The following is a 14,918-nucleotide window of genomic DNA, read 5'->3' on the forward strand; positions in this document are numbered from 1 at the left end:
CACAGTCCAGGGTTCAGGGCTTTGGGTTAGAACAGCTGAGGAAAGGGGCCAGTTGGCAGGGTTTTTTTGGTTTTTGTTGAAAAATTATGAGGTTTGGCATGATGAAATGGCTACAGGCTTAAAAAGTAATAGGACTTTCATTCTTCTTTATGATTATAAATGGCTAGGAGTCAAGATGGGTCTGTTTATTTCCACAGCTGGCTGCTTAGGAAGTTCATGCTTTGAATAACTTGTGTTTTCCCACCCTTCTGATGGTCTTTTGCAGCTGTACCTACATTTATATCACATTTCTATCAGCTGTGTTCCTTTAGCCCAGGTGGAACCACTAATGTGATCTCTTCACCTTCATTAGCAGATTCCTTGGCTGCTGGTGCAGTCATATAAAAAAAAAAAGCAGAAAAAGCTGCTGGCTTTAAGGTGGGGTAGGTGAGCAGGACTGCTGTCCCTGGGTTGTAGACAATGGAACCTCTAACCCTGAGCCTCCAACAGGGCAAGCTGTGAGGAAGGAACAGGAGAGGGTAAGCCAAACCAGTTTTTCCCTACTTTCACTTGGGCACTTTCCCTCATTCCCCTGTATCTCGCTGGCAAAGGCACCTGCTGCTTGTCTGACAGCTGGCTAAGGCTCAAGCAGGAAAAGAGCTCATGAGATATTAAAAATTTCTGCAATTTGAGCTCCCATGTACCTTCCCTACTTACCACAGGGAAGACAAATCCTCTTACCCAAATGTTAAATAAGTCCAGCAGCAAAGCTGGAAATGAGGGAATGAGCTCTGTGTGATCGCCTGGTCACCGTGGGAGCTCCAGGGAGTGCACCTGGCCCTCTGCTTTTTTTCTGGAACTTTATGGGGACCTGCAGGGTCATCCTGGGCACCCTGGCACTGAAAAGATCAACCTTGCTTAGCAAACTCATCTAAGGTGACAAAATTGACTCGAGTGGTTTATACAGTTTGAAGCTACAGATGAAAAGGGGAACTTTTCATCAAATAATTAATTTTTTTCCATTCTGCTGCTGTCCCCTGGCTTGCTGTCCAAACAATCCTCTTTGCTCACAGGGGTCATAGAAAAACCTCTCTTTCTATTGAGGAGGGGGTGGAGGAGGAGAAAAGTCTAAAAGTAATTTGGTCCTTTTTTCCCTGTGAAATCTAAACACATCATGTTTTCAGGAACATAACGTCAGTTTGGTCTGGCTGTGGAATAAGACCAGTGCTACACACAAATGTGGATATTTGGGTACAAAATGAACGCAAACCAATGTCTTATTCCAGTGCAAGCTGGAATGACTGCACAAGAAACACAAAGCATCCGGTCTGTGTTCAACAGAAACTACAAGAAGCCATAAAAAATAAGACTTCTTTGCCCTTTTTCTGAAGTTACTCAGAAAGCTACAAAATTAAAAATAACAGATGATTTCTATGATTTTTCCTTCTTGGGAGTTTATAAATACCTTAGGTATTTTTGTTTTGGACTGTATTTGACATTCACACATCCTTGTGCAGAAGGCACATATATAAGATAAGTAGCTCTGAAATGCCTCTTTGAAACATTTTGTAGGCTTCTGAGCAGGCTTTGCACTGAAGTATAATTGACATTATGGCTTCTATCTCTTAAAATTTAAAAGTGAAACATAAGAAGCTGATTTCTCCAGTGCACTCCCCCAGGTCACACTCTGAATACGGCTGTTTGTTAGCAGTGTGGGCTTTTAAAAAAGGTACCTTCTCAGGAGGTGAGAAAAGGTTCTCCATGAACTTTGCAGCTCCTCTGCTGAGGCTGCACCTGAGCCAGCTGCTCCCCAGGTCATGCTAAGGTGGATATAGTGATGATTCATAAAGTTTGGCTCCAGGAAAAAGTAGATTGCTTGAACAAGAAGCATTATCATTGAGACCTTTCAAAGCTCTGGGTTGCTCACCTTGAATGAGGTAACTGCAAAGCAACCATGCACTTGGTAGGAAAACTCACTCAGGATGGCGGTTTTGCAGAATTTGCTAAGACTGGGCATTTATCTGCTATTTAGTCAGCACCCATCAGGATAGCAGCTAATTGGAGCCAAAGGGCCCAATCATGGTGTAAGATACTGGGCAATGTGAGTAATGATAATACTATTTGGCCTTTAATTAGTCATTTAGAGTTCATTTCAGACCTGGAGAGCTTAGGTTGGATTCACTGCTCCTGCACATGGATTCCTTGTGGATTAATTTGTGGCTCCCACAGAAGGGGGCTGGTGACTGCAGAACTGCTGATATCTGCAGGTGTTTGCACCACTTTCCTACCCCTTCCATTCATCACTTGAGAAACTGGGATTTTTCTCCTATTTTGTCACAAAATATCTGTGGTCTCTCAGGTATCTCAAATCTTGCAGATTTCTCTAGGTGCCAGCTAAATTACAGCAGCTTTGCTGCACGATAACAAGCCTGGCTACTTTCCAGCTGGTTTCTTTGCTGGTTGTCCAGCTGTTAACCTGACCAGGAAAGTGCTGTGAATGGATGTCTGTCTGTCACAACATAGTGTTTGTTTTTTTCTTACCTTGCTGTAAATATATTTGATTAGGGTTGAACAGCTGAAGTCTGTGAGAATTAAATTTCTTGATTATTGTTCATTAACATCTGTGCAGGGAAACTGGTTTTGATAAGGACTGCAGAATATTCTAAGTTGGAAGTCAGCCACAAGGATCATCAAATATAACTCTGTGAAAAGGGATGGATGGGATTTTTTTTTTTTTTTGTTTTTCTCTTCACTGCTGGGTTTCTTTTAGGAATATATTTTCCTGGAAACTTCTTTTCTATTTTACTTCTCCTGTCATTTCCTGTATACTTTATCAGGAAGAATAACTACTGTGGTGGTTGCTGCTGAAAAATTTTGGATGGGCAGATAGAATAAATGATAATTTTTGGTGCACCCTTAGCATGTGTCCTTTGAGGTCTGATTTTTTTTTTTTTTTTCCCTGTGCTCTGGCTATTGTAATTTGATGTGGATTGATGCTATGGCATTGCCTCTGATCATTAGATTTGACACTGCTGTGAATTTAGAGAGGTGTTTTCTTGTTAATCAGCATCTCTGTTTCTTTATTAAGGTCATATGTGCCCTCCTGCTGCCTAAAAGCTCCCCATGAACTTATACCAGAGTCTCTAGAGTCTTTTCTTGGCTTTGTCTCCTTGTTTCTGTTTGTGCATGACTTGAGCAATTATATGTATTGTATTGAGTAACATATCATTTGCTGAATCCTGACAAGAAAATAAATAAGTCTCTGATTGTTTGTAGTGGCTTTTTTTAAATTCTTTTTTTTTTTAAATAAGCTGACTTCTGTACGACCTGCCTTTGTCTGTTTGGTTAAATGAATCCTTCACTGAAAAATGGTTTTCACCAATACATCTACCTATAGCAGTACTGAAAGACAATCTCATAATGACAAGGGTATTTTAGCAGTGGTCCCTTTAGAAAGTGTGACCCAGGCTGAGGACTCCATTTTGGTACTTTTTGTCTTCTGTATTGCTACTAATGAATCATCAATGGGATGAGGCTCTGACTGAGTTTTAAGTGGAAACTGCTGTTACACCTACAGTGAAATCTAGAGCTGGGTAACCTGCAAAAGGCAGTCAACTCTTTATGTGGGGGAGTGGAAACTTGGGTCAATGCTGAGCTGAAGCACAATAACAGCAATCAACTTGAATATGATCGCTACAAGATCTGCTTGTTTCCAACAAAGATGATCTCTAACAGAGCCTCCAGTATGGACTACCAGGTCTAAGGCTAGGGGGGAAGTTGCTGAGGGGAGATGGTCAAAGCAAAAGGCATTTTTCTCATATCTGAAACAGGAAGCACTGTCTAGAGCCTCACTCTGTAAAAATAAGTTAGAGCAGCACCAGGAGTAGATCCTCACCCAGCTCTGATCTATGAAACTTGAAGGTCTGGCTTCTCTCAGTCCCCAACTCCTTCAGTCTAAAACTGCTGAAGAGTTTTGTAAGGATGAGTAGCTACTGTTCTCCCTAGTAAAATGGGGAGGAAAATGAACCACAAACGGTCATATACATTATCAGTTAGCAGGTTAAAACTGTAAAAGGAATTGTGGCTCCCTGTCCTCAGCAGTTCTGTGGTTGTTGTATTTACTGAGCCTATTCCTCTTGGCTGAAACACAGATCTCAGTATACAAGTTATCATGCTACTGATTAACATGGGCAAAGCAGAGAGTTTAAAAATCGACCTGTTTGTGGAGCGAATATTTTCAGCTCTCCATTCTTTCACTTTTCTGCTTTTTCACACTGTTCTCTGAGCTGTGAAAGCTTTTAATTTCTCTGTGTTTGGCTGTCACCCCTGAGGAAGTGACTCATCGGAGAAAGGGATGGACACCAAATTTGTGTTCTGCAGTTTCTTTGTAGGGACACATCTGTCCTGAGGCACTTCTGCTTTTTAAGTAGCAGGGGATTTTTGTGAGTAGAAGAAAGGTGTTTTTGACTAGGAATGATAAAGGTTATCTAGTCAAGGCTTCTAAGAAAAATGCTCCCCTAAGTTCCTTCCATTGTATGTTAATAAGGTTTTGTGTCAGAGTATGGTCTGTGGAGGCTGCACAAAAAGATGAGGGCATCCTAGAGGGCCTTCTTTCTCTATGTAGTTCTGAGCTTGGAAGGGCCACTTCTCTGCTTTTGAGTACAATTCCGGAAAGATTCCGGAAAGATTGAGATAATCTCATTGATAGCGTAGACACAATCAGTGGGGGCTCTCACACAGAGTGCCACAGAGAGCTCCCTACAGCATTTTTCTCTGTGCAGCCATTTATTCTTTCCTTTGTCCCTTAGGTTGTTCCCACTGTTATGGTGTTGGGATGCTCCAGGGAGTTTTGCAGCTTTGGTGAGCCTTTCCTGACTAAATCAACAGCTAGCTCACCTGGGGCACAGGTGGTTGTGATTTACTGGACACCACTTGGAACCAAATCACAAAGTTTTGCTCCTGGACAGATCCAAATCTTTCCAGAGGTCTAGGTCTTGCCTGTGAAAAGGCCACAGTTGTTGCAGAGCTAGCTGGAAATACTGATGTATTTACTTTTAATTTTATTTTTTGCTTTATAATGTCTGTTCAACCCCAAGGGAAGCACAAAGACCTTTTTCCAAATAAATCAGTTCTATTAGTTGGCTAGGAGGACTCTGTCACATGAGAATACTTCTGGTCCTAGGGGATTTGCAGCTGACCTAATGGGTGCAGTTTGAAGTGAATGAAGAACAGGAGTGTTAGACTGGAGAACAATCATGAGACGGCTGCACGATGCAGTGACTTTTTCTGATTTTCAGGTCTAGGAGAAGGGGCTTACCAACAATGAACCTCGAGGCACCTTACTCATGTAAAATTGAGATTGGTATGACTGACCATATATAATTGATGTAGTAAAGCTCTAGTGATGGGTCTTAGCCATAATGTTTTTTTTCTGAGTGATGGTGTGTGGAGCAGAGAAACATTTTGAAATATCCCTTCAGACCATTTTGCTGACTGGCATGCATGGGAGATGATGGGTATGAGTCCTGTGGAAGGGAAAGCTGCTCAAAGCCCCTTTTGATCTTGAAAATGTGGTAAGTACTTTTCGTACTTATACAAATGGGGCCCAGAATTATTTATTCTCTGAATGTCTGCGGGTTTAAGGCATCCTGGGAGGATGTTTTATGTTATGAATTCTTTCAACAAATGCATATCATGTTTCTCAAACTCTCACTCCCTCTCAATTGAGGGAACTGCTGTGGTTTTGCTTTTTCTATTCAAGGTAACAACAGGTGTGTAGGAATCTAACTTTGTAAGCCCATGAGTTTGAAGCAAATGAATGTGTTTTATCCAGTTTCTTATGGCTTTAATGTCAATAGGTTTTGATAATATAAGAACAGGGAAAGGACAGCTTGTTGTGATGGACAGTTTAATCTTTCCTGCTGGTAAGATACACTGTCTGGTCTAGAGAACTGAGAAGCATGAATTTCCCTTTTAATACTGATAAACAGTAATACTGGGGGAGGAGAACTTAAGAAAATGTTACATCTTAATTGATATTACATCTTAATTGGAGCTCTCTGCTGAGATCCGCAGAACTGGTTCATCTTTGAAGTTTGCTGTTTACTGGGTCTCTCCACCCCACAATAATTGTTTCCTGAACCCTTAGTAGATTGGTGACATCTTCTGCAGTGCAGAAGTGATTTCTCACCATCTTCTGAGGTGCAGCAGTGATTGTACAACAGCTTCATGATGGACTTCTTTGTCCATGCTTATTGTATGACCTAAGCGATCAGCAGGCTAAATATCTGTCTGCCCCTTCTGTGACTTTGGGCAAAATCATAGTGTAAATGATCTCAATACAAAGAGAGAGAGGTTAGAGGGAGGACTCCCTAGTCCTTTACAAGGAAGTAAGCTGTGGTTTTCTAGCTTCAGCTTTTTTGACTGAATAGAAAAGGAGTAATTTGGGAACAGATCAAAAATATGCAACTTGACTTAATCACAAAAGTGCAGTACTGGTCGTAACACTTGAAGTGTTTGTTACACCCAGCCCTTCATTCTGCCTTGGAATGAGACAGGTCCTTGTCAGGAACTTCTTACTGCATCTTGCCTCTCTAGGAGGCAGAGCAGGCTTTTATCAGATTTTCAAGCTGATCTGACATAAGAGAAATTGAAAGTCCTACAGTCAGCCACTTGATGACCAGGCAGCCAGCCTACAGTTGCCACAGATTGGGAGTACAAGGATAAGATAATCTAACATAGGAACAGAGAATGAAATTGAGTCTAGACTGGCCATTAGGTCAATATTTCCCAGCAGTGAGGTCTAACAGATTGCAGAGTACCTGTGGGTGAACAGTAGCAGAAATGCTGTTACCTATGGTCTCTGTGTGAGTGTTCGAAACCCAACATACGGCCCTATAAAGGGCAGTGCTGTGCTGTCATGGCCACAAAGCTTAGGGAAAATGATCCCAGTCAGAGGAAAGGGGCTGCCAACACTGGGGTGTTGCATGGAAGGGGTTTTGGCATCTGAACTGCTTTCTGTAATGCCTGCCTGGGTCACTAATGGCTCCCCAATTAACTTGCTGCTGTGACGTGGGAAAGGATGACTGGACTCTAGATTTTAAGAGCCTGTATATGCCTTCTGTAATTGTTTTATATGAGCCTGCAAGGGCAGACATGGAGGAATTTGTTTCAAAGGGCAAAAAGGGGGTTGTTTGACATTTCTCAGTAAGCTTGGTAGGTGGAATAAGCTCAAATATCCCCTTCAGTTTTGTTAGGAGAAATTCCATTTGCATGTTACACTGTTATTAGCAGAGACAATGGGACAAACATTGCTATCCTGTTAATTATAGGCATGTTAATGATATATATTTCTGCAGTCAAATAGCATTGCAAGTCTGTTTCCTGTCTTAATTTTGTGCTGTGCTGTTTTAAATGTTAATGAAGCCAGAATTCTCAAAGGTCATTCTCCGAATGCATTTTCTTTTTTTCCTGTTTTGTTTCAGAACAATTTAGACGAGGTTTTGTACCTAGTGTTGCTAACAGTGTTAACTTTCCTGTTTAATTAATGAAGGTGTGGGAACATCTCTGCCCTGGTCAGTGAGTAAAATGAGAAAAGCTCTATGTTCTTCTTTAAACCATCCCTTGGCATTTTCCTTCCAAGACAAGTATCCTGTCCTTCCACTTTCCCCCAGCCGGCCCTACTACTTTCTTGTCATAGGCTGTGTGAAAGAATGGTTAAAAAAAAAACAACCCCACAACCCAAAAACCAACAGAAAAGTGCAAATTTAGCAGAACTGAGCATTGTGTTTTCCAAGGAGCCATTTATCATCCTTGGAAAGTTTTGATTCTTCACATATAATAAAAGAAAGGACTGGTAATTGCAGTTTCCAGCCAATTGACAGAATTGTGTCATGAAAGGAGAATTTCTGAATTACCTTTGCTGATGACACTTGAAGGTTGTTTTAAACTTTCAATTACTACCAAATTGAGAGACTGTCCCTTGTCTGTGCTCATCATTAATTCAGTAGGTGAGTTTAATTTGTTTTTAATACTATTAGATGACAGGCAAATGGTAAGTATAAAGGATGTTTCTATCCACTCATTTCAATATCATGAAGTAGACCCAGATTCAGCTTCTGCTTTGCAATCTTTCTGTGAGTTTCACTGAAAAGTAGATGGAGGCTCTTAAGTGTTTGCTGGCGGAAGCCTACTCTGACCTCTTGGAAACAAAAATGTTGATTATGGCAAAAGGGATCCTACACACTCTCCCTACCTAAGCAGAAGTTGGGAGACAAGTGATTGGATGCAAGCCACTGCTTGAGGTGGGAGAGAAGCTTCTCTTTGACTACCTTGCCTTCCTGCGTGCCCTTATAGAAAAGATAACAGCCTCTGGAATCAAAAGGACAGGGACATGAGGAGGTGGATGATGTTGGCGAGGGGTCTGGAGCACAAGTCTGATGAAGAGTGATTGAGGGAGCTGGGGGCGCTCTGCCTGGAGAAAAGGAGGCTCGGGGGACCACACTGTTCTCTACAGATGCCTGGAAAGCTGTTGTAGCAGGGTGGGGCCTCTTCTCACAAGTAGCAGCAATAGGACAAGGGGAAATTGCCTCAAGCTGTACTAGAGGTGATTTAGATTACATATTAGGAAAATTTTTTTCACAGAAAAGATTATCAAACATTGGAACAGGCTTCCCAGGGAAGTGATTGAATCATCATCTCTGAAGGTGTTTAAGAGATGTGTAGATGTGGTGCTCAAGGATATGGTTAGTGGATATACTTGGCAGTACTGGGTTAGCAGTTGTACTTTATGATCTTAAATGTCTTTTTTAACCTACTTGATTCTGTGATTTTATGCTAGAGGAGTTGGTGAGATCAGGTCAGCTTAACCCCCACTTCATGACCAAGTCCCAAAGAAAAAATGTCATAGGTGGCCCCTTTCTGAAGGGAAGGCAAGCTCCAGTCTGCCAACCAGAGTCACCTTTCAGGGAAGTATTCTTTGGGATTCTAGTTAAAGACATTGCCAGGAAATTTTCTAGTCTGGTATGTTCCCCAGATTATTATCTGTTGCAGCTTTTTCATGTGTGTACCAATGATGTTACACTGAAAACTCTGAGAGGGATCAAAAAAGCTTTCAGGGCTGTGGGGAGATTGGTAAAGAGATTGGATGCACAGCTGGAATTTTTAATTATCCCTCCCTGAATGACATCAGGTAGATCCAGATTACCCATACCTGCCTCTGAAGCTGGTGTTGCCGACAGAATGTGAAGGTTTTCCATCATGGGAAACATCAGACTTGGATGTTGTTTTGGGAGTCTGTAGGTTACTCAGACAGGATGATGATGCCAATGTATTGTTCTGTAAGGGATTAAGAGATATCTGTAGATCAGGTACCCTTATCCTTATGGGAGACTTCAATTTCTCAGATTTCAACTGGGTGAACAAATGTGAACAAGTCCAGGAAATTCCCAAAGCGTGTTGAGGATACATTTTTGGTATGAGTTCTAAGGGAGCCGACTAGAAAAGGCAGCCTCCTAAACCTGTCATTTGTCACTGGAGATGGTCTCACAGGTGAAATGATAATTGGTGACTGTCTTGGCTACAGTCATCATGAAGTACTTCATTTTAAAAGCTCTGACATGAGGAAAAACTCTCATCAGAGTTGCCAACCTCGGTCCTGGAAGGGCAGACTTCAGGCTGCTTGAAAAACTAGTTAGTAAGGTCCCCTAAGAACCTGCTTTCAAGGGTAGTGGGGTGCTGGTTCACGTTTTCAGAGCCATCCTTAAAAGTGCAGGAGCAGGCAATTCCATTGTGTCATATATCAGGGAAGCAAGGCAGAAGACTGGCTTGGCTGAACAGGGATCTCTTGGAGCTTTGGCAGAAAATGAAAGTGTATGTGTTTTGGAAGCAAGTTGAGACTATGTGGGAGGACTACAGAGATGATGTTCACTAGTGCAGGCAGAAAATTTGTATGGCCAAAGCTTGGCTAGGGTTGAAGCTCACTAGTAATGTGGTGGGTAATGAAAATACTTGTCAAAGTATGTTAACAATAAAAGGACCCGTAAAGTAAACCTTGGCCTGTTATTTGATGAGATTGGTCACCTCACAAATATGGAAGAAGATAAAGCAAGGGATGTTTAATGCCTTCTTTGCATTGGTCTTTAACATCAGTGATGGGCCCTGGTACACCTAGAGGCCTGGCTTAGAGGATTCTGGCTGGGGGAGTGACAAGCTTCCAGCTGACTTTAAACTGGTATGGGATTTGCTGCTGTAACTGAATGCCCATTAATCTATGGAACCCAATGGGATTCATCCCAAATTACTTTGAGTAATTGGTCAATATTACTGTGAGACCTCTCTGATATTTGGCAACAGTCTTAGCATTCTGGAGATATCCTAGGTGACTGAAAACTAGAAAATGTTATTTCAGCTTTCAAGAAGGATGAGAAAAAAGACCTTGACAATTACAGGCCTGTCAACCTCCCTTTGGTGCCTGAGAAAATTATGGAGAAGTTTATTCTGGGAGTTATTGAAAATACCACTTGAAAAACAATGCAGTCATTGGTCAAAACCAATATATTCATGAGGGGAAAGACATGCCTTGCTAATTTAATATCCTTTTTTATGTCTAGGTTATACTTCTAGTGGACAAAAGGAAGGAGGTGGATGTGTTTTTGGTTTTTTTTTTTATTTTCTATTTTTAGCAGGGCTTTGATTATATCTCTCACAATATCTTGCTGGACAAAATGCCCAGCATACAACCAGATACGTATGCAATATGCTGGGTGAACAACTGGCTGAATAGTTGGGCTCAAGGAGTTGTAATAAATTGGATAGCATCTGGCTGGCAGCCAGTCACTAATGGTGTTCCCCAGGGCTTCATTTTAGGGCCATTTTTCTCACGCTTCAATGCACTGTAAGTATGCTGATAATACAAAATTAGGAGAAGCTGTTGATTCCCTTGAGGGTAGGGATTCCTTACAGAGAGATCTTGATAGATTGGAGAGCTGGGCTATCACCAAGCATATGAAATTTAACAAGAACAAATGTCCATTTCCACACCTGGGAGAGAGTAATTCCAGATGTACATATAAATGGAGAAAGAAGTGGCTGGAATTAAGCCCTTCAGACAGGGATCTTGGGATTTGGTTGATGACAAGTTCCAGAGGAGTCAATAATGTATCTTGGTGGTCCAAAGGATCACTTGAACCCTATCCTGGGATACACTAAGCACAGTATAGCAAACGGATCAAAATAAGTGATATATCTCAATGATGGTGCAGCCTCACCTTGACATTCTATTTGTAGCTTTAGGCTCCATTGTATAAGAGGAATATAAAATATCAGAATATGTCCAAAGATAGACAACAAAGATGGGGAAAGGACTGGAGTGCATGATTTAGGTTCTGGGTTTGCTTAATTTGTTCAGTTTAAAAAAGAGAAGGCTGAAGGGTGATGCCACTACTGTCCAGAATTTACTCATGATGGGGAGCAGAGAGGGAGAGAGGGAGGTGCCTGTCTCTTCTTTCTGGTGTCCGGTAATAACAAATGGCTTAAAGTTTTGTCAGGGAAAGTTCAGGTTGGACATCAGGATAAAGTTCTTCACTGAGAGGGTGGTCAAGTACTGGAACAAGCTCCCTAGGGAAGTGATCATGGCTCCAAGCATGTTGCTGTTCGAGAAGCATTGGGAGAATACTCTTGGATTTAGAGCTTTTATGTTGCCCTGCATGGAGTTGTACTCAATGATGCCCATGGGTTCTTTCTATCATTCCAAACTGTAGCCTGATTCCAAGTTTTTAAGTCTCTGATATAGTGGGGTGAAGAAGAAAATGGCCAAAATGGTAATATGCAGATTTTGGTCTTTACTGGGTTAATCAAAACTGGGGTGGAAGGAAAGAACACAGGGTTTTAATGAGTTTTTTTTGTTCTGCTTGAGTGTACCCATAAACATATGCAGGTGAGGTAAGCCTAAGACCTTTTGAAGTAAGCTGGTTATTTTTCTTGTAGTTTAGATATCATGATCAAACTGCATATAGGAGGCCAGCATGCAGGTGGAATTTTACCTGCTTCTAATGTGAGCAATCCAGAGTTTACTTACTTCTTGTTTCTTCTGTGAAGGTGACTTTGGTCCACTTCTTACATTTCTCATTTCACTACTAAGATTGTCAATGTTTTTTACCTTCACTGCCTAGAGCTGGAGAGTTCCTCAAATATTATTTTTATCGCATGCGTTTCCACCCGTATCTCTGAATTTGTGTGTTAGAGCACTTCAAGGGCAGCTTTCCAGGCTGGAGACTCAGCTGTCATTCAGGTGCAGAGGACACTTAATCAAGCTGCTGAGCGGGGTTCAGCATGTGCACAACGTGAAACCATTGCACAGGCACTGCTGCGTTGTCCCTGTGTGGAAGATAGGGAAATATTTACCCTGTGGCCAAGAGCTCTGGATACAGAGAAGAGATCTTTGTGGGAAGAAGTCTGTTATTTGCAGCTCAGGAACATGCACAAGCTTAAAACCAGGGCTGTGGCCATACAACCCTCTAATTTAATGCAATTGCAGAGGTTGGGGACCTCTTAAAATAATAGTGCAAACGAAAGCTGGGTTTTGCTAATGCCAGCTACAGGCAAGGTCATTTTCTGAGGATGGCATTACTGGAAAAATTAAACAAGAGCGCCGTTGGACACGGCAAAGCTCAAGGGACAGGTTTGTGGGAATACTTGCCCATTGAGTGCAACAGTACAGCTGCCCTTCCTGATGCTGCAGGGGAGACAGGCTCTTTTTCTCCCTTCTTCTTGCTGAGGTTTTCAAGTAGCAATTGATGCAAAGGCTGATCTCAGCTTAATTTGCAACAGAAAACAGACCAAAAAACCTACAGGCAGAGATTGTCCTCTACTAAATGTTAAATGAAAATGAAGATTTGGAAGAACATATACTGGTGTATGTCTTAGACAAAAATATCTTCTGCTCACAAAGTATAGGACAATATTTTCCCCTTCCCTCCCCTACCCCCCAAAAAAGGAAAAAGAAAAGACAGCTGACCCTGCCCCCTTGAAGTGTGAAGAAAAAGACACACTGAAGTGGGGTTGTGCTGTGGGGGCAGTCCTTAACCCAAGCTACTGGGCAATACCATCTCCTACCTCCCAGTTTTGGGAGATTAAACAGTTTAGTGATGTGTGTGCTAGCCACACTGTGGTATTATCCAGCTGGGAATTATTTTATCATTATAGATTTAATCACAAAGTCTGGTCTTGTACCCAAAGCACTAGCACATCCATCAAGATGGATTTTTCTCTCTATGGCTTTTTATTTTATTTTCTTGAAATAAAGACTGTATATTTGGTTTCATATTAGAAATCAGCTTTGAGAGAAGATGGATGTTTTTAGCAGACCTTGGTATTTTATGATATTTACAAGATGCAGGAAAAAAAAGTGACAATAGCTTTTCCCAGGTAGTCCAAATAGTTAAATGGGAGTTCTTTGTAGCTCCCTTGCAAAAGATGTCTTTTTTGTGAGGTAATTATGGATTTTCATGAGCACTCCTTGCTAATCGTGTTTAATGACACTAAACCCAAATCACATTATACTTATTTTCCAAGGGCTGTGTTGGAGACATGCTGCATTAACCCAAAAGAACAAAGCACGGAGATGACAACAACAAGAGTAAAAAGGAAACAGTAGAGAAGAGGAATCACTTGTGGCTCTATTTCCTGCACAATGAGAGTGGCACAGCACTAGAGGAGCAGCAGTGGTAAAATTAATGATAGATAACATAGTCCTTCAATCTTCTGGGAATCTAAGGCACCCTAGAAAAACATTTGCTCTAATTTTATCATCTTTATAGCAAAGTCTAGCTGATTTAACTTACAGAAAACCCGTGTAACATTGGGTTGTGTTATTTTAGTATAATGTGTTAATGCTTTTTTATTGTGAAGTCTAACCTTCAGTTATAAATCAATAATAATGGAGTCAGCTTCAAAAGAAAGGGTTATTTTGACACACCCCCACCCTCCAACCCCTGCCAAACCTCCAGACCTCAGTGTTTTAATACAATTTGCATGTTTTTCTCATGTCTGGATAATAATTTTGCAAAGCCTGTCCATATAGTCTGTGCTTTAAGTAAAGAGTTGATAGGAATTTCACTGATTTAAGGAAGGGGTATGATCATGTTGGAAGTATCTTAACATTCATACATGGAGCAGACTTTTGCATATATGAATCTTCTTAGCCCTGGGAAGGAAACAAGACAACACACTGACACATTTATATCAATTTTTCCATTTTGTTGTGTGCACTTATTACTTAAAAACCTTCCTTGTCATTCCTAATATGTATTATGGGGGATAACATAAATCACCTTGTGAATTTCCCTCTGCTATAATTTTACTTTCTAAGCTCCATAAAACACCACGAGCACTTTGCCTGTAATTAGTATGTGAGTTATTTGTGGTATTGTAAAGCATTAACCAACTTGTAGCTGTTGTCTCTTGGCACTATGCATCTCTCACAAATGGGGTTGTGGTCTAAGATATCATCAATCTTTTCTTTGTGGTTCAGAAAAGGAATCTGTTTTCTTTGATAAAAGACCCATTGGTCTTTGTGATCTATAAATCATTCTTTCCAAAGAAACCCTTCGAAATACCAATTCAAGGTAGTCTCACAGAATATCGCTTTATAGATTTTTCTTAGGATAGAAAATAATCCTTGTGCCTATCAAGAAGGAAGATCTCTACTATTTTTCACTGAATTTTGTAACTTTAGAAGAAGTTCTCTGAAGGCCTAATATTGCCATCCCTAATCTTGTCCTGCACAAAGTTAGAGCTTTTTTGTCAAAACAGCATTTCTATAATGTCCAAGTACGAGCTGACTGAATTATAACCAGGTCCATATAAGACAGCATTCTTTACAGCATTGTAAATCCTTAGCCCTGTTAGTGAGAAACATTGGTGTGGGTTTTTTTGCTTGT

The 14,918-nt window shown here is 41.1% G+C and overlaps 1 long non-coding RNA gene across 4 annotated transcripts in view; it reads left to right on the plus strand.

Moving 5' to 3' along the window:
* Positions 1-374: 374 nt before the first annotated feature.
* The window catches only part of LOC111923632 (uncharacterized), a 135,566-nt gene continuing 121,022 nt past the window's right edge, over positions 375-14,918 (plus strand). The window contains exons 1-2 of one of the 4 annotated variants that reach the window (XR_015275192.1): positions 375-518; positions 13,552-13,703. This is a non-coding gene — a long non-coding RNA (uncharacterized LOC111923632). The remainder of the gene's footprint in view (positions 519-13,551; positions 13,704-14,918) is intronic. The other 3 variants (XR_015275195.1, XR_015275198.1, XR_015275199.1) reach the window with 3 other exon arrangements.

This window comes from Cyanistes caeruleus, chromosome 1, assembly GCF_971803275.1.
Source record: "Cyanistes caeruleus chromosome 1, bCyaCae1.hap1.1, whole genome shotgun sequence".
NCBI lineage: Eukaryota > Metazoa > Chordata > Aves > Passeriformes > Paridae > Cyanistes > Cyanistes caeruleus.